This window comes from Zeugodacus cucurbitae, chromosome X (assembly GCF_028554725.1).
Source record: "Zeugodacus cucurbitae isolate PBARC_wt_2022May chromosome X, idZeuCucr1.2, whole genome shotgun sequence".
Classification (NCBI taxonomy): domain Eukaryota; kingdom Metazoa; phylum Arthropoda; class Insecta; order Diptera; family Tephritidae; genus Zeugodacus; species Zeugodacus cucurbitae.
Genome location: NC_071672.1, coordinates 19,407,892 through 19,432,740, shown reverse-complemented (window position 1 = coordinate 19,432,740; position 24,849 = coordinate 19,407,892).

Below are 24,849 nucleotides of genomic sequence, written 5' to 3'. Positions count from 1 at the left end.
TTCTCCTTGTCTTGTCTAGTCTTGTCTTGTCTTCTCCTTGTCTTGTCTAGTCTTGTCTTGTCTTGTCTTGTCTTGTCTTGTTTTGTCTTGTCTTGTCTTGTCTTGTGTTGCTTTGTCTTGTCTTGTCATGTCATGTGTTGCGTTGTGTTGTTTTGTCTTGTCTTGTCATGTCATGTCATGTCATGTGTTGCGTTGTGTTGTTTTGTCTTGTCTTGTCTTGTCATGTCTTATATTGTCTTGTCTTGTCTTGTCTTGTGATGTCATGTCGTGTGTTGTGTTGTTTTGTCTTGTATTTTCTTGTCTTGTCTTGTCTTGTCTTGTCTTGTCTTGTTTTGTCTTGTCTTGTCTTGTCTTGTCTTGTCATGTCATGTCATGTCGTACGTGTGTTGTGTTGTTTTGTCTTGTCTTATTTTGTCTTGTCATGTCTTATCTTGTCTTGTCCTGTCCTGTCCTGTCTTGTCTTGTCATGTCATGTCATGTGTTGCGTTGTGTTGTTTTGTCTTGTCTTGTCATGTCATGTCATGTCGTGTCTTGTGTTGCTTTGTCTTGTCTTGTCATGTCGTGTGTTGTGTTGTTTTGTCTTGTCATGTCTTATATTGTCTTGTCTTGTCTTGTCTTGTGATGTCATGTCGTGTGTTGTGTTGTTTTGTCTTGTATTGTCTTGTCTTGTCTTGTCTTGTCTTGTCTTGTCTTGTTTTGTCTTGTCTAGTCTTGTCTTGTCTTGTCTTGTCTTGTGTTGCTTTGTCTTGTCTTGTCATGTCATGTGTTGCGTTGTGTTGTTTTGTCTTGTCTTGTCATGTCATGTCATGTCGTGTCTTGTGTTGCTTTGTCTTGTCTTGTCATGTCGTGTGTTGTGTTGTTTTGTCTTGTCATGTCTTATATTGTCTTGTCTTGTCTTGTCTTGTGATGTCATGTCGTGTGTTGTGTTGTTTTGTCTTGTATTGTATTGTCTTGTCTTGTCTTGTCTTGTCTTGTCTTGTTTTGTCTTGTCTAGTCTTGTCTTGTCTTGTCTTGTCTTGTCTTGTCTTGTCTTGTCTTGTCTTGTCATGTCGTGTGTTGTGTTGTTTTGTCTTGTCTTGTTGTGTATTGTCGTGTCTTTTATTGTCTTGTCTTGTCTTGTTTTGTCATGTAATGTCATGTCGTGTGTTGTGTTGTTTTGTCTTGTCTTGTCTTCTCCTTGTCTTGTCTAGTCTTGTCTTGTCTTGTCTTGTCTTGTCTTGTCTTGTCATGTCTTATATTGTCTTGTCTTGTCTTGTCATGTCGTGTGTTGTGTTGTTTTGTCTTGTCGTGTCTTTTATTGTCTTGTCTTGTCTTGTTTTGTCATGTAATGTCATGTCGTGTGTTGTCTTGTCTTGTCTTGTCTTGTCTTGTCTTGTCTTGTCTTGTTTTGTCTTGTCATGTCTTGTCTTGTCTTGTCTTGTCTTGTTGTGTATTGTCATGTCTTATATTGTCTTGTCTTGTCTTGTGATGTCATGTCGTGTGTTGTGTTGTTTTGTCTTGTCTTGTTTTGTCTTGTCCTGTCTTGTCTTGTCATGTCATGTCATGTGTTGTGTTGTGTTGTTTTGTCTTGTCTTGTCTTGTCTTGTCTTGTCTTGTCTTGTCTTGTCTTGTCTTGTCATGTCATGTCATGTCGTGTGTTGTGTTGTGTTGTCTTGTTTTGTCTTGTAATGTCATGTCATGTCTTGTCTTGTCTTGTCTTGTCTTGTCTTGTCTTGTCTTGTCTTGTTTTGTCTTGTCATGTCTTGTCTTGTCTTGTCTTGTCTTGTTTTGTCTTGTCATGTCTTGTCTTGACTTGTCTTGTCTTGTCTTGTCTTGTCTTGTCTTGTCATGTAATGTCATGTCGTGTGTTGTGTTGTTTTGTCTTGTCTTGTCTTCCCCTTGTCTTGTCTTGTCATGTCGTGTGTTGTGTTGTTTTGTCTTGTCTTGTCTTATATTGTCTTGTCTTGTCTTGTGATGTCATGTCGTGTGTTGTGTTGTTTTGTCTTGTCTTGTTTTGTCTTGTCCTGTCTTGTCTTGTCATGTCATGTCATGTGTTGTGTTGTGTTGTTTTGTCTTGTCTTGTCTTGTCTTGTCTTGTCTTGCCTTATCTTGCCTTGTCTTGTCTTGTCTTGTCTGGTCTTGTCTTGTCTTGTCTTGTCATGTCTTGTCATGTCTTGTCTTGACTTGTCTTGTCTTGTCTTGTCTTGTCTTGTCTTGTCATGTAATGTCATGTCGTGTGTTGTGTTGTTTTGTCTTGTCTTGTCTTCTCCTTGTCTTGTCTTGTCATGTCGTGTGTTGTGTTGTTTTGTCTTGTCTTGTCTTATATTGTCTTGTCTTGTCTTGTGATGTCATGTCGTGTGTTGTGTTGTTTTGTCTTGTCTTGTTTTGTCTTGTCCTGTCTTGTCTTGTCATGTCATGTCATGTGTTGTGTTGTGTTGTTTTGTCTTGTCTTGTCTTGTTTTGTCTTGCCTTATCTTGCCTTATCTTGCCTTGTCTTGTCTTGTCTTGTCTGGTCTTGTCTTGTCTTGTCTTGTCATGTCTTGTCTTGTCTTGTTTTGTCTTGTCTTGTATTGTCTTGTTTTCTCATGTAATGTCATGTCGTGTGTTGTTTTGTCTTGTCTTGTGTTGTTTTGTCTTGTCTTGTCATGTCATGTCATGTCGTGTCTTGTGTTGCTTTGTCTTGTCTTGTCTTGTCTTGTCATGTCGTGTGTTGTGTTGTTTTGTCTTGTCTTGTTGTGTATTGTCATGTCTTATATTGTCTTGTCTTGTCTTGTCTTGTCATGTCATGTCATGTCGTGTGTTGTGTTGTTTTGTCTTGTCTTGTTTTGTCTTGTCATGTCTTGTCTTGTCTTCTCTTGTCTTGTTTTGTCTTGTCATGTCTTGTCTTGTCCTGTCTTGTCTTGTCTTGTCTTGTCTTGTCTTGTCTTGTCTTGTCTTGTCTTGTCTTGTCTAGTCTTGTCTTGCCTTGTCTTGTCTTGTCTTGTCTTGTGTTGCTTTGTCTTGTCTTGTCATGTCGTGTGTTGTGTTGTTTCGTCTTGTCTTGTTGTGTATTGTCATGTCTTTTATTGTCTTGTCTTGTCTTGTCTTGTCATGTCATGTAATGTCATGTCGTGTGTTGTGTTGTTTTGTCTTGTCTTGTCTTCTCCTTGTCTTGTCTAGTCTTGTCTTGTCTTGTCTTGTCTTGTCTTGTCTTGTCTTGTCATGTCGTGTGTTGTGTTGTTTTGTCTTGTCTTGTTGTGTATTGTCATGTCTTTTATTGTCTTGTCTTGTCTTGTTTTGTCATGTAATGTCATGTCGTGTGTTGTGTTGTTTTGTCTTGTCTTGTCTTCTCCTTGTCTTGTCTAGTCTTGTCTTGTCTTGTCTTTTCTTGTCTTGTGTTGCTTTGTCTTGTCTTGTCATGTCGTGTGTTGTGTTGTTTTGTCTTGTCTTGTTGTGTATTGTCATGTCTTTTATTGTCTTGTCTTGTCTTGTCATGTCATGTAATGTCATGTCGTGTGTTATGTTGTTTTGTCTTGTCTTGTCTTCTCCTTGTCTTGTCTAGTCTTGTCTTGTCTTGTCTTGTCTTGTCTTGTCTTGTCTTGTCTTGTCTTGTCTTGTCTTGTCTTGTCTTGTCTTGTCTTGTCTTGTCTTGTCTTGTCTTGTCTTGTCATGTCTTATATTGTCTTGTCTTGTCTTGTCATGTCGTGTGTTGTGTTGTTTAGTCTTGTCTTGTTGTGTATTGTCATGTCTTATATTGTCTTGTCTTGTCTTGTCATGTCATGTCATGTCATGTCGTGTGTTGTGTTGTTTTGTCTTGTCTTGTCTTCTCCTTGTCTTGTCTAGTCTTGTCTTGTCTTGTCTTGTCTTGTCTTGTCTTGTGTTGCTTTGTCTTGTCTTGTCATGTCATGTGTTGCGTTGTGTTGTTTTGTCTTGTCTTGTCTTGTCTTGTCTTGTCTTGTCTTGTCTTGTCCTGTCCTGTCCTGTCTTGTCTTGTCTTAGCATGTCATGTCATGTCATGTCATGTCGTGTGTTGTGTTGTCTTGTCTTGTTTTGTCATGTCTTATCTTGTCTTGTCATGTCATGTCTTGTCTTGTCTTGTTTTGTCTTGTCATGTCTTGTCTTGTCTTGTCATGTCTTATATTGTCTTGTCTTGTTTTGTCTTGTCTTGTCTTGTTTTGTCTTGTGTTGCTTTGTCTTGTCTTGTCATGTCGTGTGTTGTGTTGTTTTGTCTTGTCTTGTTGTGTATTGTCATGTCTTTTATTTTATTGTCTTGTCTTGTCTTGTCTTGTCATGTCATGTCATGTCGTGTGTTGTGTTGTTTTGTCTTGTCTTGTCTTCTCCTTGTCTTGTCTAGTCTTGTCTTGTCTTGTCTTGTCTTGTGTTGCTTTGTCTTGTCTTGTCATGTCATGTGTTGCGTTGTGTTGTTTTGTCTTGTCTTGTCATGTCATGTCATGTCGTGTCTTGTGTTGCTTTGTCTTGTCTTGTCATGTCGTGTGTTGTGTTGTTTTGTCTTGTCATGTCTTATATTGTCTTGTCTTGTCTTGTCTTGTGATGTCATGTCGTGTGTTGTGTTGTTTTGTCTTGTATTGTCTTGTCTTGTCTTGTCTTGTCTTGTCTTGTCTTGTCTTGTTTTGTCTTGTCTTGTCTTGCCTTGTCTTGTCTTGTCTTGTCTTGTCTTGTCATGTCATGTCATGTCATACGTGTGTTGTGTTGTTTTGTCTTGTCTTATTTTGTCTTGTCATGTCTTATCTTGTCTTGTCCCGTCCTGTCTTGTCTTGTCATGTCATGTCATGTCATGTCATGTCGTGTGTTGTGTTGTCTTGTCTTGTTTTGTCATGTCTTATCTTGTCTTGTCTTGTCATGTCATGTCATGTGTTGTGTTGTGTTGTTTTGTCTTGTCTTGTCTTGTCATGTCTTGTCTTGTCTTGTCTTGTCTTGTCATGTCTTATATTGTCTTGTCTTGTCTTGTGTTGTGATGTCATGTCGTGTGTTGTGTTGTTTTGTCTTGTCTTGTCTTGTCTTGTCTTGTCCTGTCCTGTCCTGTCCTGTCTTGTCTTGTCTTCTCCTGTCCTGACGTGTGTTGTGTTGTTTTGTCTTGTCTTGTTTTGTCTTGTCTTGCTTTGTCTTGTCATGTCTTATCTTGTCTTGTCTTGTCCTGTCCTGTCGTGTGTTGTGTTGTTTTGTTTTGTCGTGCCATGTCTTGTCTTGTCTTGTTTTGTCTTGTCTTGTCTTGTTTTGTCTTGTCATGTCTTGTCTTGTCTTGTCTTGTCATGTCTTGTCTTGTCTTGTCTTGTATTGTCTTGTCTTGTCTTGTCTTCTCCTTGTCTTGTCTAGTCTTGTCTTGTCTTGTCTTGTCTTTTCTTGTCTTGTCATGTCGTGTGTTGTGTTGTTTTGTCTTGTCTTGTTGTGTATTGTCATGTCTTTTATTGTCTTGTCTTGTCTTGTTTTGTCTTGTCTTGTCTTGTCCTGTCCTGTCGTGTGTTGTGTTGTTTTGTCTTGTCTTGTCTTGTCATGTCATGTCATGTCGTGTCTTGTGTTGCTTTGTCTTGTCTTGTCTTGTCTTGTCTTGTCTTGTCATGTCTTGTCTTGTCTTGTATTGTCTTGTCTTGTCTTGTCTTGTTTTGTCTTGTCTTGTCTTGTCTTGTCTTGTCATGTCTTGTCTTGTCTTGTCTTGTATTGTCTTGTCTTGTCTTGTCTTGTCTTGTCTTGTCTTGTCTTGTCTTGTCATGTCTTGTCTTGTCATGTCTTGTCTTGTCTTGTTTTGTCTTGTCTTGTATTGTCTTGTTTTCTCATGTAATGTCATGTCGTGTGTTGTGTTGTTTTGTCTTGTCTTGTGTTGTTTTGTCGTGTCATGTCTTGTCTTGTCTTGTCCTGTCTTGTCGTGTGTTGTGTTGTGTTGTTTTGTCTTGTCTTGTCATGTCATGTCATGTCGTGTCTTGTGTTGCTTTGTCTTGTCTTGTCTTGTCTTGTCATGTCGTGTGTTGTGTTGTTTTGTCTTGTCTTGTTGTGTATTGTCATGTCTTATATTGTCTTGTCTTGTCTTTTCTTGTCATGTCATGTCATGTCGTGTGTTGTGTTTTTTTTGTCTTGTCATGTCTTGTCTTGTCTTGTCTTGTCTTGCCTTGTCTTGTCTTGTCTTGTCTTGTCTTGTCTTGTCTTGTCTTGTCTTGTCTTGTCTTGTCTTGTCTTGTCTTGTCTTGTCTTGTCTTGTCTTGTCTTGTCTTGTCTTGTCTTGTCTTGTCTTGTCTTGTCTTGTCTTGTCTAGTCTTGTCTTGTCTTGTCTTGTCTTGTCTTGTCTTGCCTTGTCTTGTCTTGTCTTGTCTTGTGTTGCTTTGTCTTGTCTTGTCATGTCGTGTGTTGTGTTGTTTCGTCTTGTCTTGTTGTGTATTGTCATGTCTTTTATTGTCTTGTCTTGTCTTGTCTTGTCATGTCATGTAATGTCATGTCGTGTGTTGTGTTGTTTTGTCTTGTCTTGTCTTCTCCTTGTCTTGTCTAGTCTTGTCTTGTCTTGTCTTGTCTTGTCTTGTCTTGTCATGTCGTGTGTTGTGTTGTTTTGTCTTGTCTTGTTGTGTATTGTCATGTCTTTTATTGTCTTGTCTTGTCTTGTTTTGTCATGTAATGTCATGTCGTGTGTTGTGTTGTTTTGTCTTGTCTTGTCTTCTCCTTGTCTTGTCTAGTCTTGTCTTGTCTTGTCTTTTCTTGTATTGTGTTGCTTTGTCTTGTCTTGTCATGTCGTGTGTTGTGTTGTTTTGTCTTGTCTTGTTGTGTATTGTCATGTCTTTTATTGTCTTGTCTTGTCTTGTCATGTCATGTAATGTCATGTCGTGTGTTATGTTGTTTTGTTTTGTCTTGTCTTCTCCTTGTCTTGTCTTGTCTTGTCTTGTCTTGTCTTGTCTTGTCTTGTCTTGTCTTGTCTTGTCTTGTCTTGTCTTGTCTTGTCTTGTCTTGTCTTGTCTTGTCTTGTCTTGTCTTGTCTTGTCATGTCTTATATTGTCTTGTCTTGTCTTGTCATATCGTGTGTTGTGTTGTTTAGTCTTGTCTTGTTGTGTATTGTCATGTCTTATATTGTCTTGTCTTGTCTTGTCATGTCATGTCATGTCATGTCGTGTGTTGTGTTGTTTTGTCTTGTCTTGTCTTCTCCTTGTCTTGTCTAGTCTTGTCTTGTCTTGTCTTGTCTTGTCTTGTCTTGTCTTGTCTTGTGTTGCTTTGTCTTGTCTTGTCATGTCATGTGTTGCGTTGTGTTGTTTTGTCTTGTCTTGTCTTGTCTTGTCTTGTCTTGTCTTGTCCTGTCCTGTCTTGTCTTGTCTTAGCATGTCATGTCATGTCATGTCATGTCGTGTGTTGTGTTGTCTTGTCTTGTTTTGTCATGTCTTATCTTGTCTTGTCATGTCATGTCTTGTCTTGTCTTGTCTTGTCTTGTCATGTCTTGTCTTGTCTTGTCATGTCTTATATTGTCTTGTCTTGTTTTGTCTTGTCTTGTCTTGTTTTGTCTTGTGTTGCTTTGTCTTGTCTTGTCATGTCGTGTGTTGTGTTGTTTTGTCTTGTCTTGTTGTGTATTGTCATGTCTTTTATTTTATTGTCTTGTCTTGTCTTGTCTTGTCTTGTCTTGTCTTGTGTTGCTTTGTCTTGTCTTGTCATGTCATGTGTTGCGTTGTGTTGTTTTGTCTTGTCCTGTCATGTCATGTCATGTCGTGTCTTGTGTTGCTTTGTCTTGTCTTGTCATGTCGTGTGTTGTGTTGTTTTGTCTTGTCATGTCTTATATTGTCTTGTCTTGTCTTGTCTTGTGATGTCATGTCGTGTGTTGTGTTGTTTTGTCTTGTATTGTCTTGTCTTGTCATGTCTTGTCTTGTCTTGTTTTGTTTTGTCTTGTCTTGTCTTGCCTTGTCTTGTCTTGTCTTGTCTTGTCATGTCATGTCATGTCATACGTGTGTTGTGTTGTTTTGTCTTGTCTTATTTTGTCTTGTCATGTCTTATCTTGTCTTGTCCTGTCCTGTCTTGTCTTGTCATGTCATGTCATGTCATGTCATGTCGTGTGTTGTGTTGTTTTGTCTTGTTTTGTCATGTCTTATCTTGTCTTGTCTTGTCATGTCATGTCATGTGTTGTGTTGTGTTGTTTTGTCTTGTCTTGTCTTGCCATGCCTTGTCTTGTATTGTCTTGTCCTGTCCTGTCCTGTCCTGTCTTGTCTTGTCTTCTCCTGTCCTGACGTGTGTTGTGTTGTTTTGTCTTGTCTTGTTTTGTCTTGTCTTGCTTTGTCTTGTCATGTCTTATCTTGTCTTGTCTTGTGATGTCATGTCGTGTGTTGTGTTGTTTTGTCTTGTATTGTCTTGTCTTGTCTTGTCTTGTCTTGTCTTGTCTTGTTTTGTCTTGTCTAGTCTTGTCTTGTCTTGTCTTGTCTTGTGTTGCTTTGTCTTGTCTTGTCATGTCATGTGTTGCGTTGTGTTGTTTTGTCTTGTCTTGTCATGTCATGTCATGTCGTGTCTTGTGTTGCTTTGTCTTGTCTTGTCATGTCGTGTGTTGTGTTGTTTTGTCTTGTCATGTCTTATATTGTCTTGTCTTGTCTTGTCTTGTGATGTCATGTCGTGTGTTGTGTTGTTTTGTCTTGTATTGTCTTGTCTTGTCTTGTCTTGTCTTGTCTTGTCTTGTTTTGTCTTGTCTAGTCTTGTCTTGTCTTGTCTTGTCTTGTCTTGTCTTGTCTTGTCTTGTCTTGTCATGTCGTGTGTTGTGTTGTTTTGTCTTGTCTTGTTGTGTATTGTCGTGTCTTTTATTGTCTTGTCTTGTCTTGTTTTGTCATGTAATGTCATGTCGTGTGTTGTGTTGTTTTGTCTTGTCTTGTCTTCTCCTTGTCTTGTCTAGTCTTGTCTTGTCTTGTCTTGTCTTGTCTTGTCTTGTCATGTCTTATATTGTCTTGTCTTGTCTTGTCTTCTCCTTGTCTTGTCTAGTCTTGTCTTGTCTTGTCTTGTCTTTTCTTGTCTTGTCATGTCGTGTGTTGTGTTGTTTTGTCTTGTCTTGTTGTGTATTGTCATGTCTTTTATTGTCTTGTCTTGTCTTGTTTTGTCTTGTCTTGTCTTGTCCTGTCCTGTCGTGTGTTGTGTTGTTTTGTCTTGTCGTGCCATGTCTTGTCTTGTCTTGTTTTGTCTTGTCTTGTCTTGTCCTGTCCTGTCGTGTGTTGTGTTGTTTTGTTTTGTCGTGCCATGTCTTGTCTTGTCTTGTTTTGTCTTGTCTTGTCTTGTTTTGTCTTGTCATGTCTTGTCTTGTCTTGTCTTGTCATGTCTTGTCTTGTCTTGTCTTGTATTGTCTTGTCTTGTCTTGTCTTCTCCTTGTCTTGTCTAGTCTTGTCTTGTCTTGTCTTGTCTTTTCTTGTCTTGTCATGTCGTGTGTTGTGTTGTTTTGTCTTGTCTTGTTGTGTATTGTCATGTCTTTTATTGTCTTGTCTTGTCTTGTTTTGTCTTGTCTTGTCTTGTCCTGTCCTGTCGTGTGTTGTGTTGTTTTGTCTTGTCTTGTCTTGTCATGTCATGTCATGTCGTGTCTTGTGTTGCTTTGTCTTGTCTTGTCTTGTCTTGTCTTGTCTTGTCATGTCTTGTCTTGTCTTGTATTGTCTTGTCTTGTCTTGTCTTGTTTTGTCTTGTCTTGTCTTGTCTTGTCTTGTCATGTCTTGTCTTGTCTTGTCTTGTATTGTCTTGTCTTGTCTTGTCTTGTCTTGTCTTGTCTTGTCTTGTCTTGTCATGTCTTGTCTTGTCATGTCTTGTCTTGTCTTGTTTTGTCTTGTCTTGTATTGTCTTGTTTTCTCATGTAATGTCATGTCGTGTGTTGTGTTGTTTTGTCTTGTCTTGTGTTGTTTTGTCGTGTCATGTCTTGTCTTGTCTTGTCCTGTCTTGTCGTGTGTTGTGTTGTGTTGTTTTGTCTTGTCTTGTCATGTCATGTCATGTCGTGTCTTGTGTTGCTTTGTCTTGTCTTGTCTTGTCTTGTCATGTCGTGTGTTGTGTTGTTTTGTCTTGTCTTGTTGTGTATTGTCATGTCTTATATTGTCTTGTCTTGTCTTTTCTTGTCATGTCATGTCATGTCGTGTGTTGTGTTTTTTTTGTCTTGTCATGTCTTGTCTTGTCTTGTCTTGTCTTGCCTTGTCTTGTCTTGTCTTGTCTTGTCTTGTCTTGTCTTGTCTTGTCTTGTCTTGTCTTGTCTTGTCTTGTCTTGTCTTGTCTTGTCTTGTCTTGTCTTGTCTTGTCTTGTCTTGTCTAGTCTTGTCTTGTCTTGTCTTGTCTTGTCTTGTCTTGCCTTGTCTTGTCTTGTCTTGTCTTGTGTTGCTTTGTCTTGTCTTGTCATGTCGTGTGTTGTGTTGTTTCGTCTTGTCTTGTTGTGTATTGTCATGTCTTTTATTGTCTTGTCTTGTCTTGTCTTGTCATGTCATGTAATGTCATGTCGTGTGTTGTGTTGTTTTGTCTTGTCTTGTCTTCTCCTTGTCTTGTCTAGTCTTGTCTTGTCTTGTCTTGTCTTGTCTTGTCTTGTCATGTCGTGTGTTGTGTTGTTTTGTCTTGTCTTGTTGTGTATTGTCATGTCTTTTATTGTCTTGTCTTGTCTTGTTTTGTCATGTAATGTCATGTCGTGTGTTGTGTTGTTTTGTCTTGTCTTGTCTTCTCCTTGTCTTGTCTAGTCTTGTCTTGTCTTGTCTTTTCTTGTATTGTGTTGCTTTGTCTTGTCTTGTCATGTCGTGTGTTGTGTTGTTTTGTCTTGTCTTGTTGTGTATTGTCATGTCTTTTATTGTCTTGTCTTGTCTTGTCATGTCATGTAATGTCATGTCGTGTGTTATGTTGTTTTGTTTTGTCTTGTCTTCTCCTTGTCTTGTCTTGTCTTGTCTTGTCTTGTCTTGTCTTGTCTTGTCTTGTCTTGTCTTGTCTTGTCTTGTCTTGTCTTGTCTTGTCTTGTCATGTCTTATATTGTCTTGTCTTGTCTTGTCATATCGTGTGTTGTGTTGTTTAGTCTTGTCTTGTTGTGTATTGTCATGTCTTATATTGTCTTGTCTTGTCTTGTCATGTCATGTCATGTCATGTCGTGTGTTGTGTTGTTTTGTCTTGTCTTGTCTTCTCCTTGTCTTGTCTAGTCTTGTCTTGTCTTGTCTTGTCTTGTCTTGTCTTGTCTTGTCTTGTGTTGCTTTGTCTTGTCTTGTCATGTCATGTGTTGCGTTGTGTTGTTTTGTCTTGTCTTGTCTTGTCTTGTCTTGTCTTGTCTTGTCCTGTCCTGTCTTGTCTTGTCTTAGCATGTCATGTCATGTCATGTCATGTCGTGTGTTGTGTTGTCTTGTCTTGTTTTGTCATGTCTTATCTTGTCTTGTCATGTCATGTCTTGTCTTGTCTTGTCTTGTCTTGTCATGTCTTGTCTTGTCTTGTCATGTCTTATATTGTCTTGTCTTGTTTTGTCTTGTCTTGTCTTGTTTTGTCTTGTGTTGCTTTGTCTTGTCTTGTCATGTCGTGTGTTGTGTTGTTTTGTCTTGTCTTGTTGTGTATTGTCATGTCTTTTATTTTATTGTCTTGTCTTGTCTTGTCTTGTCTTGTCTTGTCTTGTGTTGCTTTGTCTTGTCTTGTCATGTCATGTGTTGCGTTGTGTTGTTTTGTCTTGTCCTGTCATGTCATGTCATGTCGTGTCTTGTGTTGCTTTGTCTTGTCTTGTCATGTCGTGTGTTGTGTTGTTTTGTCTTGTCATGTCTTATATTGTCTTGTCTTGTCTTGTCTTGTGATGTCATGTCGTGTGTTGTGTTGTTTTGTCTTGTATTGTCTTGTCTTGTCATGTCTTGTCTTGTCTTGTTTTGTTTTGTCTTGTCTTGTCTTGCCTTGTCTTGTCTTGTCTTGTCTTGTCATGTCATGTCATGTCATACGTGTGTTGTGTTGTTTTGTCTTGTCTTATTTTGTCTTGTCATGCCTTATCTTGTCTTGTCCTGTCCTGTCTTGTCTTGTCATGTCATGTCATGTCATGTCATGTCGTGTGTTGTGTTGTTTTGTCTTGTTTTGTCATGTCTTATCTTGTCTTGTCTTGTCATGTCATGTCATGTGTTGTGTTGTGTTGTTTTGTCTTGTCTTGTCTTGCCATGCCTTGTCTTGTCTTGTCTTGTCCTGTCCTGTCCTGTCCTGTCTTGTCTTGTCTTCTCCTGTCCTGACGTGTGTTGTGTTGTTTTGTCTTGTCTTGTTTTGTCTTGTCTTGCTTTGTCTTGTCATGTCTTATCTTGTCTTGTCTTGTCCTGTCCTGTCGTGTGTTGTGTTGTTTTGTTTTGTCGTGCCATGTCTTGTCTTGTCTTGTCCTGTCCTGTCGTGTGTTGTGTTTTTTTTTGTCTTGTCTTGTCTTGTCATGTCATGTCATGTCGTGTCTTGTGTTGCTTTGTCTTGTCTTGTCTTGTCTTGTCTTGTCTTGTCTTGTCATGTCGTGTGTTGTGTTGTTTTGTCTTGTCTTGTATTGTCTTGTCTTGTCTTGTTTTGTCTTGTCTTGTCGTGTCATGCCATGTCATACGTGTGTTGTGTTGTTTTGTCTTGTCTTATTTTGTCTTGTCATGTCTTATCTTGTCTTGTCATGTCATGTCGTGTGTTGTGTTGTTTTGTCTTGTTTTGTCTTCTCCTTGTCTTGTCTAGTCTTGTCTTGTCTTGTCTTGTCTTGTCTTGTCTTGTCTTGTCTTGTCTTGTCTTGTCTTGTCTTGTCTTGTCTTGTGTTGCTTTGTCTTGTCTTGTCATGTCATGTGTTGCGTTGTGTTGTTTTGTCTTGTCTTGTCATGTCATGTCATTTCGTGTGTTGTGTTGCTTTGTCTTGTCTTGTCATGTCGTGTGTTGTGTTGTTTTGTCTTGTCTTGTTATGTATTGTCATGTCTTATATTGTCTTGTCTTGTCTTGTCATGTCATGTCATGTCATGTCGTGTGTTGTGTTGTTTTTTCTTGTCATGTCTTGTCTTGTCTTGTCTTGTCTTGTCTTGTCTTGTCTTGTCTTGTCTTGTCTTGTCTTGTCTTGTCTTGTCTTGTCTTGTCTTGTCTTGTCTTGTCTTGTCTTGTCTTGTCTTGTCTTGTCTTGTCTTGTCTTGTCTTGTCTTGTCTTGTCTTATTTTGTCTTGTCTTGTCTTGTTTTGTCATGTCATGTCATGTCGTGTGTTGTGTTGTGTTGTCTTGTTTTGTCTTGTCATGTCATGTCATGTCTTGTCTTGTCTTGTCTTGTCTTGTTTTGTCTTGTCATGTCTTGTCTTGTCTTGTCTTGTCTTGTCTTGTTTTGTCTTGTCATGTCTTGTCTTGACTTGTCTTGTCTTGTCTTGTCTTGTCTTGTCTTGTCTTGTCTTGTCTTGTTTTGTCTTGTCTTGTCTTGTCTTGTTTTATGTTGTCTTGTCTTGTCTTGTCATGTAATGTCATGTCGTGTGTTGTGTTGTTTTGTCTTGTCTTCTCTTCTCCTTGTCTTGTCTTGTCATGTCGTGTGTTGTGTTGTTTTGTCTTGTCTTGTCTTATATTGTCTTGTCTTGTCTTGTCTTGTGATGTCATGTCGTGTGTTGTGTTGTTTTGTCTTGTCTTGTTTTGTCTTGTCCTGTCTTGGCTTGTCATGTCATGTCATGTGTTGTTTTGTCTTGTCTTGTCTTGTCTTGTCTTGTCTTGTCTTGTCTTGTCTTTTCTTGTCTTGTCTTGTCTTGACTTATCTTGCCATGTCTTGTCTTGTCTGGTCTGGTCTTGTCTTGTCTTCTCCTTGTCTTGTCTAGTCTTGTCTTGTCTTGTCTTGTCTTGTCTTGTCTTGTCTTGTCTTGTCTTGTCTTGTCTTGTCTTGTCTTGTCATGTCGTGTGTTGTGTTGTTTTGTCTTGTCTTGTCTTCTCCTTGTCTTGTCTAGTCTTGTCTTGTCTTGTCTTGTCTTGTCTTGTCTTGTCTTGTCTTGTCTTGTCTTGTCTTGTCTTGTCTTGTCTTGTCTTGTCTTGTCTTGTCTTGTCTTGTCTTGTCTTGTCTTGTCTTGTCTTGTCTTGTCTTGTGTTGCTTTGTCTTGTCTTGTCTTGTCTTGTCTTGTCTTGTGTTGCTTTGTCTTGTCTTGTCTTGTCTTGTGTTGCTTTGTCTTGTCTTGTCTTGTCTTGTCATGTCATGTGTTGCGTTGTGTTGTTTCGTCTTGTCTTGTCTTGTCTTGTCATGTCGTGTGTTGTGTTGTCTTGTCTAGTCTTGTCTTGTCTTGTCTTGTCTTGTCTTGTCTTGTCTTGTCTTGTCTTGTCTTGTCTTGTCTTGTCTTGTCTTGTCTTGTCTTGTCTTGTCTTGTCTTGTCTTGTCTTGTCTTGTCTTGTCTTGTGTTGCTTTGTCTTGTCTTGTCTTGTCTTGTCGTGTCTTGTGTTGCTTTGTCTTGTCTTGTCATGTCGTGTGTTGTGTTGTTTTGTCTTGTCTTGTCTTATCTTGTCATGTCTTGTCTTGTCTTGTCATGTCTTGTCTTGTCTTGTCATGTCTTATATTGTCTTGTCTTGTTTTGTCTTGTCTTGTCTTGTTTTGTCTTGTGTTGTTTTGTCTTGTCTTGTCATGTCGTGTGTTGTGTTGTTTTGTCTTGTCTTGTTGTGTATTGTCATGTCTTTTATTGTATTGTCTTGTCTTGTCTTGTCTTGTCATGTCATGTAATGTCATGTCGTGTGTTATGTTGTTTTGTCTTGTCTTGTCTTCTCCTTGTCTTGTCTAGTCTTGTCTTGTCTTGTCTTGTCTTGTCTTGTCTTGTCTTGTCTTGTCTTGTCTTGTCTTGTCATGTCTTATATTGTCTTGTCTTGTCATGTCGTGTGTTGTGTTGTTTTGTCTTGTCTTGTTGTGTATTGTCATGTCTTATATTGTCTTGTCTTGTCTTGTCTTGTCTTGTCTTGTCTTGTCTTGTCTTGTCTTGTCTTGTCTTGTCTTGTCTTGTCTTGTCTTGTCTTGTCTTGTCTTGTCTTATTTTGTCTTGTCTTGTCTTGTCTTGTCATGTCATGTCATGTCGTGTGTTGTGTTGTGTTGTCTTGTTTTGTCTTGCCATGTCATGTCATGTCATGTCTTGTCTTGTCTTGTCTTGTTTTGTCATGTCTTGTCTTGTCTTGTCTTGTCTTGTCTTGTTTTGTCTTGTCATGTCTTGTCTTGACTTGTCTTGTCTTGTCTTGTCTTGTCTTGTTTTGTCTTGTCTTGTCTTGTCTTGTTTTATGTTGTCTTGTCTTGTCTTGTCATGTAATGTCATGTCGTGTGTTGTGTTGTTTTGTCTTGTCTTGTCTGCTCCTTGTCTTGTCTTGTGATGTCATGTCGTGTGTTGTGTTGATTTGTCTTGTCTTGTTTTGTCTTGTCCTGTCTTGTCTTGTCATGTCATGTCATGTGTTGTGTTGTGTTGTTTTGTCTTGTCTTGTCTTGTCTTGTCTTGTCTTGTCTTGTCTTGTCTTGTCTTGCCTTATCTTGCCTTGTCTTGTCTGGTCTGATCTTGTCTTGTCTTCTCCTTGTCTTGTCTTGTCTTGTCTTGTCTTGTCTTGTCTTGTCTTGTCTTGTCTTGTCTTGTCTTGTCTTGTCTTGTGTTGCTTTGTCTTGTCTTGTCATGTCATGTGTTGCGTTGTGTTGTTTTGTCTTGTCTTGTCATGTCATGTCATGTCGTGTCTTGTGTTGCTTTGTCTTGTCTTGTCATGTCGTGTGTTGTGTTGTTTTGTCTTGTCATGTCTTATATTGTCTTGTCTTGTCTTGTCTTGTGATGTCATGTCGTGTGTTGTGTTGTTTTGTCTTGTATTGTCTTGTCTTGTCTTGTCTTGTCTTGTCTTGTCATGTCATGTCATGTCATACGTGTGTTGTGTTGTTTTGTCTTGTCTTACTTTGTCTTGTCATGTCTTATCTTGTCTTGTCCTGTCCTGTCCTGTCTTGTCTTGTCATGTCATGTCATGTCATGTCATGTCGTGTGTTGTGTTGTCTTGTTTTGTCATGTCTTATCTTGTCTTGTCTTGTCATGTCATGTCATGTGTTGTGTTGTGTTGTTTTGTCTTGTCTTGTCTTGTCATGTCTTGTCTTTTCTTGTCTTGTCATGTCTTATATTGTCTTGTCTTGTCTTGTGTTGTGATGTCATGTCGTGTGTTCTGTTGTTTTGTCTTGTCTTGTCTTGTCTTGTCCTGTCCTGTCCTGTCCTGTCTTGTCTTGTCTTGTCTTGTCTTGTCTTGTCTCGTCTTGTCTTGTCTTGTCTTCTCCTGTCCTGACGTGTGTTGTGTTGTTTTGTCTTGTCTTGTTTTGTCTTGTCTTGCTTTGTCTTGTCATGTCTTATCTTGTCTTGTCTTGTCTTGTCCTGTCCTGTCGTGTGTTGTGTTGTTTTGTCTTGTCTTGTGTTGTTTTGTCGTGTCATGTCTTGTCTTGTCTTGTCCTGTCCTTTCGTGTGTTGTGTTGTTTTGTCTTGTCTTGTCTTGTCATGTCATGTCATGTCGTGTCTTGTGTTGCTTTGTCTTGTCTTGTCTTGTCTTGTCTTGTCTTGTCTTGTCTTGTCATGTCGTGTGTTGTGTTGTTTTGTCTTGTCTTGTATTGTCTTGTCTTGTCTTGTTTTGTCTTGTCTTGTCTTGTCTTGTCTTGTCGTGTCATGCCATGTCATACGTGTGTTGTGTTGTTTTGTCTTGTCTTATTTTGTCTTGTCATGTCTTATCTTGTCTTGTCTTGTCTTGTCTTGTCTTGTCTTGTCATGTCGTGTGTTGTGTTGTTTTGTCTTGTCTTGTATTGTCTTGTCTTGTCTTGTTTTGTCTTGTCTTGTCTTGTCTTGTCTTGTCATGTCATGCCATGTCATACGTGTGTTGTGTTGTTTTGTCTTGTCTTGTCTTGTCTTGTCCTGTCCTGTCGTGTGTTGTGTTGTTTTGACTTGTCTTGTGTTGTTTTGTCGTGTCATGTCTTGTCTTGTCTTGTCCTGTCCTGTCGTGTGTTGTGTTGTTTTGTCTTGTCTTGTCTTGTCATGTCATGTCATGTCGTGTCTTGTGTTGCTTTGTCTTGTATTGTCTTGTCTTGTCTTGTCATGTCTTGTCTTGTCTTGTCTTGTATTGTCTTTTCTTGTCTTGTCTTGTTTTGTCTTGTCTTGTCTTGTCTTGTCTTGTCTTGTCATGTCATGCCATGTCATACGTGTGTTGTGTTGTTTTGTCTTGTCTTATTTTGTCTTGTCATGTCTTATCTTGTCTTGTCTTCTATTGTCTTGTCTTTTCTTGTCTTGTCTTGTCTTGTCTTGTCTTGTCTTGTCTTGTCTTGTCTTGTCCTGTCTTGTCTTGTCTTGACATGTCATGTCTTGTCATGTCGTGTGTTGTGTTGTCATGTCATGTCTTGTCTTGTCTTGTCTTGTCTTGTCTTGTCTTGTCTTGTCTTGTCATGTCTTGTCTTGTCTTGTCTTGTCTTGTCTTGTCTTGTCTTGTCTTGTCTTGTCTTGTCTTGTCTTGTCTTGTCTTGTCTTGTCTTGTCTTGTCTTGTCTTGTCATGTCGTATGTTGTGTTGTTTTGTCTTGTGTTGCTTTGTCTTGTCTTGTCTTGTCATGTTGTGTGTTGTGTTGTTTTGTCTTGTCTTGTTGTGTATTGTCATGTCTTATATTGTCTTGTCTTGTCTTGTCATGTCATGTCATGTCGTGTGTTGTGTTGTCTTGTCTTGTTTTGTCTTGTCATGTCATGTCATGTCTTGTCTTGTCTTGTCTTGTCTTGTTTTGTCTTGTCATGTCTTGTCTTGTCTTGTCTTGTCTTGTTTTGTCTTGTCATGTCTTTACTTGTGATGTCATGTCATGACAAGACAGTCTTGTCTTGTCTTGTCTTGTCGTGTGTTGTGTTGTTTTGTCTTGTCTTGTTGTGTATTGTCATGTCTTATATTGTCTTGTCTTGTCTTGTCATGTCATGTCATGTCGTGTGTTGTGTTGTGTTGTCTTGTCTTGTCATGTCATGTCATGTCATGTCGTGTGTTGTGTTGTTTTGTCTTGTCTTGTCTTCTCCTTGTCTTGTCTAGTCTTGTCTTGTCTTGTCATGTCATGTCGTATGTTGTGTTGTTTTGTCTTGTGCTGCTTTGTCCTGTCTTGTCTTGTCTTGTCATGTCGTGTGTTGTGTTTTTTTGTCTTGTCTTGTTGTGTATTGTCATGTCTTATATTGTCTTGTCTTGTCTTGTCATGTCATGTCATGTCGTGTGTTGTGTTGTGTTGTCTTGTCTTATATTGTCTTGTCTTGTCTTGTCATGTCATGTCATGTCATGTCGTGTGTTGTGTTGTTTTGTCTTGTCTTGTCTTCTCCTTGTCTTGTCTAGTCTTGTCTTGTCTTGTCTTGTCTTGTCTTGTCTTGTCTTGTCTTGTCTTGTCTTGTCTTGTCTTGTCTTGTCTTGTCTTGTCTTGTCTTGTCTTGTCTTGTCTTGTCTTGTCTTGTCTTGTCTTGTCTTGTCTTGTCTTGTCTTGTGTTGCTTTGTCTTGTGTTGCTTTGTCTTGTCTTGTCATGTCATGTGTTGCGTTGTGTTGTTTTGTCTTGTCTTGTCATGTCATGTCATGTCGTGTCTTGTGTTGCTTTGTCTTGTCTTGTCATGTCGTGTGTTGTGTTGTTTTGTCTTGTCTTGTTGTGTATTGTCATGTCTTATATTGTCTTGTCTTGTCTTGTCTTGTCATGTCATGTCATGTCATGTCGTGTGTTGTGTTGTTTTTTCTTGTCATGTCATGTCTTATCTTGTCTTGTCTTGTCTTGTCATGTCTTGTCTTGTCTAGTCTTGTCTTGTCTTGTCTTGTCTTGTCTTGTCTTGTCTTGTCTTGTCTTGTCTTGTCTTGTCTTGTCTTGTCTTGTCTTATCTTGTCTTGTCTTGTGTTGTGATGTCATGTCGTGTGTTGTGTTGTTTTGTCTTGTCTTGTCTTGTCTTGTCCTGTCCTGTCCTGTCCTGTCTTGTCTTGTCTTGTCTTGTCTTGTCTTGTCTTGTCTCGTCTTGTCTTGTCTTGTCTTCTCCTGTCCTGACGTGTATTGTGTTGTTTTGTCTTGTCTTGTTTTGTCTTGTCTTGTCTTGTCTTGTCCTGTCCTGTCCTGTCCTGTCTTGTCTTGTCTTGTCTTGTCTTGTCTTGTCTCGTCTTGTCTTGTCTTGTCTTCTCCTGTCCTGACGTGTGTTGTGTTGTTTTGTCTTGTCTTGTTTTGTCTTGTCTTGCTTTGTCTTGTCATGTCTTATCTTGTCTTGTCTTGTCTCGTCCTGTCCTGTCGTATGTTGTGTTGTTTTGTCTTGTCTTGTGTTGTTTTGTCGTGTCATGTCTTGTCTTGTCTTGTCCTGTCCTGTCGTGTGTTGTGTTGTTTTGTCTTGTCTTGTCTTGTCATGTCATGTCATGTCGTGTCTTGTGTTGCTTTGTCTTGTCTTGTCTTGTCATGTCGTGTGTTGTGTTGTTTTGTCTTGTCTTGTATTGTCTTGTCTTGTCTTGTTTTGTCTTGTCTTGTCTTGTCTTGTCTTGTCGTGTCATGCCATGTCATACGTGTGTTGTGTTGTTTTGTCTTGTCTTATTTTGTCTTGTCATGTCTTATCTTGTCTTGTCTTGTCTTGTCTTGTCTTGTCATGTCGTGTGTTGTGTTGTTTTGTCTTGGCTTGTATTGTCTTGTCTTGTCTTGTTTTGTCTTGTCTTGTCTTGTCTTGTCTTGTCATGTCATGCCATGTCATACGTGTGTTGTGTTGTTTTGTCTTGTCTTGTCTTGTCTTGTCTTGTCCTGTCCTGTCGTGTGTTGTGTTGTTTTGTCTTGTCTTGTGTTGTTTTGTCGTGTAATGTCTTGTCTTGTCTTGTCCTGTCCTGTCGTGTGTTGTGTTGTTTTGTCTTGTCTTGTCTTGTCATGTCATGTCATGTCGTGTCTTGTGTTGCTTTGTCTTGTCTTGTCTTGTCTTGTCATGTCTTGTCTTGTCTTGTCTTGTATTGTCTTGTCTTGTCTTGTCTTGTCTTGTTTTGTCTTGTCTTGTCTTGTCTTGTCTTGTCATGTCATGCCATGTCATACGTGTGTTGTGTTGTTTTGTCTTGTCTTATTTTGTCTTGTCATGTCTTATCTTGTCTTGTCTTCTATTGTCTTGTCTTTTCTTGTCTTGTCTTGTCTTGTCTTGTCTTGTCATGTCTTGTCATGTCTTGTCTTGTCTTGTCTTGTCTTGTCTTGTCCTGTCTTGTCTTGTCTTGTCTTGTCTTGTCTTGTCTTGTCTTGTCTTGTCTTGTCTTGTCTTGTCTTGTCTTGTCTTGTCTTGTCTTGTCTTGTCATGTCTTGTCATGTCTTGTCTTGTCTTGTCTTGTCTTGTCTTGTCCTGTCTTGTCTTGTCTTGTCTTGTCTTGTCTTGTCTTGTCTTGTCATGTCTTGTCTTGTCTTGTCATGTCATGTCATGTCGTGTGTTGTGTTGTTTTTTCTTGTCATGTCATGTCTTGTCTTGTCTTGTCTTGTCTTGTCTTGTCATGTCATGTCATGTCGTGTGTTGTGTTGTCTTGTCTTGTCTTGTCTTGTCATGTCATGTCATGTCATGTCGTGTGTTGTGTTGTTTTGTCTTGTCTTGTATTGTCTTGTCTTGTCTTGTTTTGTCTTGTCTTGTCTTGTCTTGTCTTGTCTTGTCTTGTCTTGTCTTGTCTTGTCTTGTCATGTCTTGTCATGTCTTGTCTTGTCTTGTCTTGTCTTGTCTTGTCCTGTCTTGTCTTGTCTTGTCTTGTCTTGTCTTGTCTTGTCTTGTCTTGTCTTGTCTTGTCTTGTCTTGTCTTGTCTTGTCTTGTCTTGTCTTGTCTTGTCATGTCTTGTCATGTCTTGTCTTGTCTTGTCTTGTCATGTCATGTCATGTCGTGTCTTGTGTTGCTTTGTCTTGTCTTGTCTTGTCTTGTCTTGTCTTGTCTTGTCTTGTCCTGTCTTGTCTTGTCTTGTCTTGTCTTGTCTTGTCTTGTCTTGTCTTGTCTTGTCTTGTCTTGTCTTGTCTTGTCTTGTCTTGTCATGTCTTGTCTTGTCTTGTCATGTCATGTCATGTCGTGTGTTGTGTTGTCTTGTCTTGTCTTGTCTTGTCTTGTCTTGTCTTGTCTTGTCTTGTCTTGTCATGTCATGTCATGTCGTGTGTTGTGTTGTCTTGTCTTGTCTTGTCTTGTCATGTCATGTCATGTCATGTCGTGTGTTGTGTTGTTTTTTCTTGTCATGTCATGTCTTGTCTTGTCTTGTCTTGTCTTGTCTTGTCTTGTCTTGTCCTGTCCTGTCCTGTCCTGTCTTGTCTTGTCTTGTCTTGTCTTGTCTTGTCTCGTCTTGTCTTGTCTTGTCTTCTCCTGTCCTGACGTGTGTTGTGTTGTTTTGTCTTGTCTTGTCTTGTCTTGTCCTGTCCTGTCCTGTCCTGTCTTGTCTTGTCTTGTCTTGTCTTGTCTTGTCTCGTCTTGTCTTGTCTTGTCTTCTCCTGTCCTGACGTGTGTTGTGTTGTTTTGTCTTGTCTTGTTTTGTCTTGTCTTGCTTTGTCTTGTCATGTCTTATCTTGTCTTGTCTTGTCTCGTCCTGTCCTGTCGTGTGTTGTGTTGTTTTGTCTTGTCTTGTGTTGTTTTGTCGTGTCATGTCTTGTCTTGTCTTGTCCTGTCCTGTCGTGTGTTGTGTTGTTTTGTCTTGTCTTGTCTTGTCATGTCATGTCATGTCGTGTCTTGTGTTGCTTTGTCTTGTCTTGTCTTGTCTTGTCTTGTCTTGTCTTGTCTTGTCATGTCGTGTGTTGTGTTGTTTTGTCTTGTCTTGTATTGTCTTGTCTTGTCTTGTTTTGTCTTGTCTTGTCTTGTCTTGTCTTGTTGTGTCATGCCATGTCATACGTGTGTTGTGTTGTTTTGTCTTGTCTTATTTTGTCTTGTCATGTCTTATCTTGTCTTGTCTTGTCTTGTCTTGTCTTGTCATGTCGTGTGTTGTGTTGTTTTGTCTTGTCTTGTATTGTCTTGTCTTGTCTTGTTTTGTCTTGTCTTGTCTTGTCTTGTCATGTCATGCCATGTCATACGTGTGTTGTGTTGTTTTGTCTTGTCTTGTCTTGTCTTGTCTTGTCCTGTCCTGTCGTGTGTTGTGTTGTTTTGTCTTGTCTTGTCTTGTCCTGTCCTGTCGTGTGTTGTGTTGTTTTGTCTTGTCTTGTCTTGTCATGTCATGTCATGTCGTGTCTTGTGTTGCTTTGTCTTGTCTTGTCTTGTCTTGTCTTGTCATGTCTTGTCTTGTCTTGTCTTGTATTGTCTTGTCTTGTCTTGTCTTGTCTTGTTTTGTCTTGTCTTGTCTTGTCTTGTCTTGTCATGTCATGCCATGTCATACGTGTGTTGTGTTGTTTTGTCTTGTCTTATTTTGTCTTGTCATGTCTTATCTTGTCTTGTCTTCTATTGTCTTGTCTTTTCTTGTCTTGTCTTGTCTTGTCTTGTCTTGTCTTGTCTTGTCTTGTCTTGTCCTGTCTTGCCTTGTCTTGACATGTCATGTCTTGTCATGTCGTGTGTTGTGTTGTCTTGTCTTATTTTGTCATGTCTTATCTTGTCTTGTCATGTCATGTCTTGTCTTGTCTTGTCTTGTCTTGTCTTGTCATGTCTTGTCTTGTCTTGTCTTGTCTTGTCTTGTCTTGTTTTGTCTTGTCTTGTCTTGTCATGTCGTATGTTGTGTTGTTTTGTCTTGTGTTGCTTTGTCTTGTCTTGTCTCGTCATGTCGTGTGTTGTGTTGTTTTGTCTTGTCTTGTTGTGTATTGTCATGTCTTATATTGTCTTGTCTTGTCTTGTCATGTCATGTCATGTCGTGTGTTGTGTTGTCTTATCTTGTTTTGTCTTGTCATGTCATGTCATGTCTTGTCTTGTCTTGTCTTGTCTTGTTTTGTCTTGTCATGTCTTGTCTTGTCTTGTCTTGTTTTGTCTTGTCATGTCTTGTCTTGTCTTGTCTTGTCTTGTCTTGTCTTGTCTTGTCTTGTCTTGTCTTGTCTTGTTTTGTCTTGTCTTGTCTTGTCTTGTTTTATGTTGTCTTGTCTTGTCTTGTCATGTAATGTCATGTCGTGTGTTGTGTTGTGTTGTCTTGTCTTATATTGTCTTGTCTTGTCTTGTCATGTCATGTCATGTCATGTCGTGTGTTGTGTTGTTTTGTCTTGTCTTGTCTTCTCCTTGTCTTGTCTAGTCTTGTCTTGTCTTGTCATGTCATGTCGTATGTTGTGTTGTTTTGTCTTGTCTTGTCATGTCATGTCATGTCGTGTCTTGTGTTGCTTTGTCTTGTCTTGTTGTGTATTGTCATGTCTTATATTGTCTTGTCTTGTCTTGTCTTGTCATGTCATGTCATGTCATGTCGTGTGTTGTGTTGTTTTTTCTTGTCATGTCATGTCTTGTCTTGTCTTGTCTTGTCGTGTGTTGTGTTGTTTTGTCTTGTCTTGTTGTGTATTGTCATGTCTTATATTGTCTTGTCTTGTCTTGTCATGTCATGTCATGTCGTGTGTTGTGTTGTGTTGTCTTGTCTTATATTGTCTTGTCTTGTCTTGTCATGTCATGTCATGTCATGTCGTGTGTTGTGTTGTTTTGTCTTGTCTTGTCTTCTCCTTGTCTTGTCTAGTCTTGTCTTGTCTTGTCATGTCATGTCGTATGTTGTGTTGTTTTGTCTTGTCTTGTCATGTCATGTCATGTCGTGTCTTGTGTTGCTTTGTCTTGTCTTGTTGTATATTGTCATGTCTTATATTGTCTTGTCTTGTCTTGTCTTGTCATGTCATGTCATGTCATGTCGTGTGTTGTGTTGTTTTTTCTTGTCATGTCATGTCTTGTCTTGTCTTGTCTTGTCTTGTCTTGTCATGTCTTGTCTTGTCATGTCATGTCATGTCATGTCGTGTGTTGTGTTGTTTTTTCTTGTCATGTCATGTCTTGTCTTGTCTTGTCTTGTCTTGTCTTGTCATGTCTTGTCTTGTCTAGTCTTGTCTTGTCTTGTCTTGTCTTGTCTTGTCTTGTCTTGTCTTGTATTGTCTTGTCTTGTCTTGTCTTGTCTTGTTTTGTTTTGTCTTGTCTTGTCTTGTTTTGTCTTGTCATGTCTTGTCTTGTCTTGTCTTGTCTTGTCTTGTTTTGTCTTGTCATGTCTTGTCTTGTCTTGTCTTGTCTTGTCTTGTCTTGTCTTGTCTTGTCTTGTCTTGTCTTGTCTTGTCTTGTCTTGTCTTGTCTTGTATTGTCTTGTCTTGTCTTGTCTTGTCTTGTTTTGTTTTGTCTTGTCTTGTCTTGTCTTGTTTTGTCTTGTCATGTCTTGTCTTGTCTTGTCTTGTCTTGTCTTGTTTTGTCTTGTCATGTCTTGTCTTGACTTGTCTTGTCTTGTCTTGTCTTGTCTTGTCTTGTCTTGTCTTGTCTTGTCTTGTCTTGTCTTGTCTTGTCTTGTCTTGTCTTGTCTTGTTTTGTCTTGTCTTGTCTTGTCTTGTTTTATGTTGTCTTGTCTTGTCTTGTCATGTAATGTCATGTCGTGTGTTGTGTTGTTTTGTCTTGTCTTGTCTTCTCCTTGTCTTGTCTTGTCATGTCGTGTGTTGAGTTGTTTTGTCTTGTCTTGTCTTATATTGTCTTGTCTTGTCTTGTGATGTCATGTCGTGTGTTGTGTTGTTTTGTCTTGTCTTGTTTTGTCTTGTCCTGTCTTGTCTTGTCATGTCATGTCATGTGTTGTGTTGTGTTGTTTTGTCTTGTCTTGTCTTGTCTTGTCTTGTCTTGTCTTGTCTTGTCTTGTCTTGTCTTGCCTTATCTTGCCTTGTCTTGTCTTGTCTGGTCTGGTCTTGTCTTGTCTTGTCTTGTCTTGTCATGTCTTGTCTTGTCTTGTTTTGTCTTGTCTTGTATTGTCTTGTTTTCTCATGTAATGTCATGTCGTGTGTTGTGTTGTTTTGTCTTGTCTTGTGTTGTTTTGTCGTGTCATGTCTTGTCTTGTCTTGTCCTGTCCTGTCGTGTGTTGTGTTGTTTTGTCTTGTCTTGTCATGTCGTGTGTTGTGTTGTTTTGTCTTGTCATGTCTTATATTGTCTTGTCTTGTCTTGTCTTGTGATGTCATGTCGT